Source organism: Helianthus annuus, chromosome 15 (genome assembly GCF_002127325.2).
Source record: "Helianthus annuus cultivar XRQ/B chromosome 15, HanXRQr2.0-SUNRISE, whole genome shotgun sequence".
Taxonomy (NCBI): domain Eukaryota; kingdom Viridiplantae; phylum Streptophyta; class Magnoliopsida; order Asterales; family Asteraceae; genus Helianthus; species Helianthus annuus.
Window position 1 is genome coordinate 75,577,665 of NC_035447.2, and position 7,774 is coordinate 75,585,438.

At 34.4% G+C, this 7,774-nt stretch overlaps 1 long non-coding RNA gene across 1 annotated transcript; it reads left to right on the top strand.

Annotated features, from left to right (window-relative positions):
* The first annotated feature begins 5,619 nt into the window (after window positions 1-5,619).
* Window positions 5,620-7,088, top strand: LOC110909773. The gene is made up of 3 exons (XR_002575611.2): window positions 5,620-5,749; window positions 6,267-6,334; window positions 6,908-7,088. It is a non-coding gene; the product is annotated as an uncharacterized LOC110909773 (long non-coding RNA).
* The last annotated feature ends 686 nt before the right edge of the window (window positions 7,089-7,774 follow it).

The window sequence follows — 7,774 nt, forward strand, 5'->3', positions numbered from 1 at the left end:
AAACCGATTTAGGAATCGAAACGAGATAGGAGTCAAGTATCATACTGATATTTACGTACTACCAAGTTCACACATAGTAAGGCAGAACCCTTCTCACGCTCGATAAGCCTCACTGGGACTTGCATGCACCCCGCGTTATTATTAAGTGTGCACCCATAATAATAAGGCAATTTGCATGCTTATCTCAGTGCCTCTTAGCTTGCGCTCAAAGCTTCCCCCGTTCAAACAACACAACAGATGATATCACAGTTCTATGGTTTACATGAGTCAAAGAGTAGTGTCATACTATCGAGTCACTATGGTGTTAAATGTTTCAGTTCATGTACGCTGTGAGTGTGTGACTGCTAAGCAAGTAACGTATAAAGTGAGAGAGAGAGACGAACCTTGCAATCTGGAGCTGAGTGTCATGATCGATTTTCGAAGTTGTTCGGTTATAGTCTGGTTTTACAAAACGTTTTAAAACCTAGTTCACTATAACCAGTGGCTCTGATACCAACTGTAACACCCCCAAAATTCCACCTGCGGAAACCCCGCGAGGCGTGTTACGCATCAGAGTTCGAGCCACCAATCACATTGAACCAATGATAGATATTTAATAAGTCATGACGTTAACTACTAATATAAAATGTCAACATGTTATCAATTCTCAAAAGTTGTGTAGCGGAAGCATGTATTAATTCGTTTAGTAATAGTTTCATGATAACATTCAAAATCAATGTAACGTTTATAAGTCACCCAAGAGTCTCGATCCATGACCACTCCAGCACTCCCAGATAGCAAGTCCATGTTCCAAACGTTAACGACCTACAAGCATGCAAACAAGTGTGTCAGACTACGCTGGTGAGTTCAAAGTGTTGCTTAGGTGTTTGGATTACCAGATATATGTTAATGCGATTCAATGTTGCGTTACGATGTTGCTCAAGTTAGTTACCCTAGGGACTACGCCCTTACGTAACCGAGGAGTGTGCCTCTTAGCAACCCACTATGTTGTTCAGTTAGTTACCCTAGGGAAACCGCCCTTACGTAACCGAGGAGTGTGCCTCTAAACAACCATAGTGAAACCCAGATAATTAGTACCTAATAGCGCTATCAACTAATCACCCCCATTGCCCTCCAGGCAATAACCAAAACCGATTAAGTTGTTTACCCAATGTTTCCCTCCCGAATGTTTACCAGTTGTCCCAAACCACCGGGACGCATGCTTGAGAAAATGCAATGAACTCACCTTAGGTTTGCTCGGTAGATTATGTTACTTGTTTAACAGTTGATTAAATACGTCCTATCATGGTTACGAAGACAGTCAGTTTACATGCACGTAAATCCCACATTCAACATTCACATTGCACAAGTAGAGTTCACACATCATAATATGGACAGTCATGAGATTCAGCAGTAACATATGCTATACTATCATATAATTATCACACATGTGCTAACCACTTTGTAAATCGTAGTCATGCTTCATATTCTACTAGCCACATACTGTTAACATACAATTCACATTCACTAATACTTAATTAAGTCCTCAATATGTATCAACATGTAATAACTCATCAACCATGCACGACCCAGTAAGGCCCTAAGGCCCAATTCGCGTGTACAGTAAAGTCCCGAGAACATATGACGTTATAGTACGGCCCACTCTTATCATTCAGCCCATGATGCCATTAACATGACCCCACATCATGCGGCCCAATCTACCTAGACGACCTAGTGTCCGAACTTATGTCTAGTCGAGCCACACAAGTACAAGCCCACACATGAATAGCCCAATAAGGATGCGGCCCATAACTTAAGCAGCCCAAGTCGTTAAATGTTGATGCCCGGCCCATACGTTAGACCCTTGAAACCCCAGCCAGTTTACAACTATTACAATACTCAGCCCACTTAATTATTAGTTCCGATTACATCTTTTAAATGGAAGCCAGGCCCATTACACAGTTCAACCAATTCAATCCACACACAACCATCGATCAACTAATCAGTCCTATTTACCTATCAATTATCATTCAAAATCGCTAACATACATACACAGAATGGGATATCAAAATATATAAATTGTTTTCAGTTTCCTCATTACTACACCTGGCGATTTTAAATCAAGAATAAATAGCAAGAAACTATGTTTATATGATCGACATATGTTACAATCCAATTATAATATATCAAAGTCATAATCATGCAATCAGTATCGATCCCTACCATGTTACATCAAAACGTAACCTAGTTATGCAAAGAAGTGCCATATATTCTTATAACAGTTCAAGCATCAAAAGATAACATCAAACGAGTCAAAGCTTCAACGAAACAACAAGCAGATTATGTGGATCATATGCATACTAACCGAAGTGTAGGAGATACAACAATCAGGCTTTGATGACGAGGAGGGGAGGGGTTTCCTGCTGCCGTATGTAAGTTTGAGAGAGAGAGATAGGGTGGAGTAGAGTTTGTTATGATTTAAACTATGCAGGATTCGTTTTAGAGTATGATACGGATGCCATATCTATAAGAATTTGGGCTGATTAGTCCATCTAAACAATTAATGAAGGAGTTGGGCCGGATGGCTAAACAATAAATATGTTGGGCCGATTACCTTTTAAACTAAATAAAGGAATATATTGTTAATTATTCAATATTAAAACGAGGTGGGTTTGGGCTCATTATTAGGAGTGGGCCACAAGGAATTCAATATTAATTCGAATGGGTCGGATATACTATGCGGGCCAAGGGGAGGAGAGGCCCAAACGGCCAAGAAATGCATAAACGGCATAAACGGTTTCGCGAGTGATCACATGCACGAGAACATTTAAGGAGTCTATCGTGTAGGTATGCACTGAAGAGTTGTGAGATTTACATAATACTAACCTGAATGTTCGGGTTGTCACATTTGAGATGACGGGTGAGAGGTAATGATGGATTTAGGTTACCAATGTCTGATTTTTTGTTTGCCATTAATTTTATAATATTTCAATTTGGAAGAAATTATCATTACCATATTTCATTTTGCCGAAAATTGTGTTTAATAAAATTTGATTTATCTATAATTGCATTAGAAGGAAATTATCATTACCATATTTTTTAAGGAAAATACCAACACTTTGTAAACGTTAAATATAGTCAAAATTATAACATCTTTTTGTTTATAAGGTTGTTAAACTTTTGAAATTTAAATTAAAATAACATATGTTTCCTACCTACCTAACATAAGTTTTAAAATTACGGTACGTTATAATTATTATTAATAAAATCACGGTTAAATGTTACATCTTACATTTGATATATTACATTTATAAATAAAATTTTTTACGTGTTATTTGATACCAATCATGTATTCTAGCAATAAGGGTTTGTGACCACGAATGAGATATAAATATTGAGAACAACAAATATAAAAAAACAATTCCGATATAATAAATTCATCACATTGTATTAAGATAATGAAAGAAAACAAAACACCGAACATTGTGCAAACTTAAACGAAATAAATAAGTACGATTATTATCCATAAATATAAATAACAGATATTTATTCCAAAAGAAGAGGACGACAAAATCAATGGAGGCCAACTCATATTATCAAATGAGATACGGATCCGGATGAATGCCTTCTTCAAGAAGTTCTTCCTAATACATAAATGGGAAAGATTTTGACAATTACTATAAGTAGTGTTAAATATAAATATAAATATAAATATAAATATGAATTTAAATTCATTCTATTTGGTATATGACAAAAAGATATTACCAGTCTATTACTAACGCGGCTCGAATGCTTCATTAGAAATTCAAAACTTCTTAGTGCTTCATACCAATCTTTACATACAGTTCTGAACCGACCAACTGATTTGAGAGGGAGCCTAAAAAATATTTCCATGATCACCAAATCGAACGGGAATTCTCCATGATACGAACAAACCTAGCAAAAATACCCACGTATAATAATCAAATTAAATTAGTTATTTCTCATTAATCAAAAGACAGTGGGTATTAAAAAAGCTATTTTGATAATACCTTCTTGAAGAAACACAAAAAGAGTAAATAATTTGATATGTATTGTAGGGAAATGTTGTTGTTACTTATAGGAAAAAAAATTAAAAATGGAATGATATATATAATTGAGTAGAAGATATTAACAAATATGTATGACATATACTTGGGATTGATATATGAAAGGCATATGTGATAACAAATGGAAATGATAATTGCTTTTAGAAAGCCATATCCGATTTTTTTCTTTCCATTCAGATTACCATATTTTTTTTAAATATAGATACCATTACTAAATTAAATTTATATAGCTGATCATAATATTTGTTTATAGATTTTATCTAGTATGATATACAAAATAAAAAATTTCGACATATCATAATTATTGTTAATGAATGTGTCACCATATAATATTAATAAATATAACAAATAATATTTTTGAATGATCACTTTTTTTTTGGATGGATCGAGCAAAAACCTTAAATTGAAAAAAGCTACAAAAAAATATATATTATATAATGTTTAGTAATTAAATGTAATATAACGTATCACTTGAAATTCGTAATTTAATTAAATGTTTATTAAATTTAATTTAAAAAAAAAACAGCAACACAAATATAACAAATATAGCAAGCTATATCATTATGAATTAACTGTAACCCATAAATTTTAAACTTCTAATTAACTCGAGAATTTACTCGGTAATCACTATCGACTTAATTAAAGAATGGATGTTCTCTAGTTTAATACGTTAGCTATTGATTGATATAAACATAGGTTAGAATATTACAATACTTACAATATGATACTAAGTTTGACAACCTATCAATTAAAAAACAGTTATCATTCATGCCATCATGAATGAAATATACAAATTAGTAACGTTAAAAGATTTACAAAACATGATCAAGAAAGTTGGTTAACGAAAATACTAAAACATGTACATAACATGCAAAACTTAGTAAGCTAACATATCGTTACTGAAACTAAAGTAGCGGACCAACAAAAACAGTAATTGGTACTAAAATAACAACAACCCAAAAGATAATTCCACTGTTTCTAACCACCAAACGTAAAGATCATTATACTGTTTTTAACCACCAACACATCCCATCTACCTTGACCGCCTCAATGGTAAATCAACATACCTTTACTTTTGACATAAACCATATGAAACTCCGAATCCCTTGCCAACTGTTTGTCTCGAACAAAATGATTCATACCAGTCACGTTGTAGCGCGGAAATCCTTGAGAGTGCTCGACACCAATGGAGACGTCCCAAGTCAAACCAGCGGAGTCCTTGATAATCAAATCCATCTTACGATCCAAACCGTGCAATTGTGCCCACTTCTTTTTCAGGCGCTATGAATACAAATAAAACAATTTAATAAATAAAGTGTAACACCCCAAAAATATAAAACTTTATGTTAAAGCTATAAATTATTAATAAACGGGAATTTACTAACTAGGAACCTTTAACCTAGTTAGTTGATAGACTAGAAATAACTCATAAAGGTTAAAACCCATTAAATAAAGTGTGGAACAAAGTTGAGGGGCTGAAATTGTCAAAAAACTAAAATCTAATTACCATTAGTAACCAAACACTCCAAATTTTGGAGTGTTGGTCGACCAGAGCAGAAGAAGGGGGCGACACCCCATTCCAAAACCCTAAACTCTCAAAAACCTCAAATTGAAAGCCCAAATCTGCTCTAAAACGAAATCTAAACATAGATTAGTGATCCTCATCACGAAAGGATTCTAAGGTATGTAAAAACTTGTGTTAATTTCTTGTTTGAATTTCTCATGATGTTATGAAATCTGGAAAATTGTTGATGCATGAGTGTTATTTGGTTAATTTAGAATCAACTTGGTGTTTAGAAGTTAAATTCAACCAATTACATGTGAAATCATGACTAAATTCAGAAAACTCCATGAACACCTTGAAGGTGGGTTGTGGGTTTTACAAGGTGATGATGATTTCTAGGGTTCTTAGAGGTTAATCTAGTAAAATTGACCTTAGAAGATAGTTTCAGGAAAGAGGTGATGTTTACATGATATGTGATAGCTTAATTGAAGTTAAGTTGGCTAATTAGCAACTTATAAACATGAAAACAAATGAAATAGAAATTCTGCCTCCATAATGTTCGATGAAATGCCTCAAAGAAGGTTTTAAAAGAAAACTGAATTGTAAAGTTTAAACGCATAAATACGAAGTATCACGAACGTGCGTTATGTGAGTAAAACATGGAGTTCTAAACATAAAGTGCTTGAACTCTTTAGGAAAAGAAGCCGGGGCATCTAGTGGACAAACCGGTGTGGACGCTCGTTTGAAGGGCTCGCTTTGAAAGGTATGTAACATGCCTCGTTACATTATGTAAATTTAGATCGTTGTAGTTGTTTAACACGTTTCTAGTTAAATTGAATATTAGCATGAATGACGAATTTTAGCTCGTTGGTAGTTGCCATGAAGGAAGGAAATTCCGTAGGCAAGCCAAACGGGTCAAACAATCAAGTAAACATGATCTATATTCCGAACATGATAATTGATGTATGTAGTGGCTATAGTATGGTGTACTAGAAACATTAGACCTTTACTACATTGATAATGCAGGATGTTGAAATCCGAAAGTTGAAATTTTGGTTGAAATGCTCAAACCAAACAAAACCATGAATTCCCAGGTGCTACCGTAAATTACGGTGTCACCGTAATTTACGGTAGAGGGTTTTGATTTACGGAGGTTCTCTCCTGTGTTACGGTGCAACCAGAAATTTCCAGCACTCACCGTAATTTACGGTGGTACCGTAAATTACGGTGGAGCCTGGAACACTTTTATTTTCCTATTCTTTTAATGGGGAGTTTAGTCTTTAAACCTTATCATTCTTAAATATCAAGAGCTAACGATCTAATTGTTGATTCTTAGGTGATTAGAAGTCAAGGATGGCGATCAAGCGACAAGATGAATGAACCGAACACTCCATTTCGAAGCTTCCGCTATGTTAAACTTGTTAAACAGTGTTTCTTTTGTTGTAATCAAAGTCTTAAACAACAATATTATGTTCTACTTTTGTTCTTAGTAGGCTAACTAGTAAAGTTTTGAAACTTATGTAAATTTTAATGGCTTTTGGTATAAAATAGATATTAAATCCTAGTATGAAAATAAGGGTGTAATAAGTTGGTAATCAGAGCCTCGGTTGTCAATAAGTGTTCGGTTCAAGCTTGATCGACCATCCGGTAAGAACTAATTTCAGTTAATAAACTTTATGTTATGTAAAGAATGAGAAATGAACTCACATGCATGAAATGAGCAAGTAAGCTCAATTAACAGCAAGAACAATCAAGTCAAGTCGTGAACTTGATTGAATTAACAGCAAGAACAATCAAGTCAAGTTGTGAACTTGATTGAATCAACAGCAAGAACGATCAAATCAAGTTGTGAACTTGATTGAATCAACAGCAAGAATGACTAAATCAAGTTATGAACTTGATAGAATCAAACAAGAACAGCATGTGTTATAAATGGAATGTTTTGACAACTTGTGTAAACATTTCAGAAACGAAGATGGCTGATAAAGGTAACGATGATGCGGTGCCAAGAGTCACCGAACAAGTCAGGGAGGCGATTGCCGAAGAGGTTGGAAAGGCAATCGAAAACAGTCTGGCAGGCTTCATTGATAGAATTCAAAACACAGTTCTATCAATGGTAGAAGATAGAATCAAGAAATTAGAAGACGACTCAAAACTTGAAAAGGAAAAACATGGAGGGAGAAAACCTTGCTCATACAAGGAA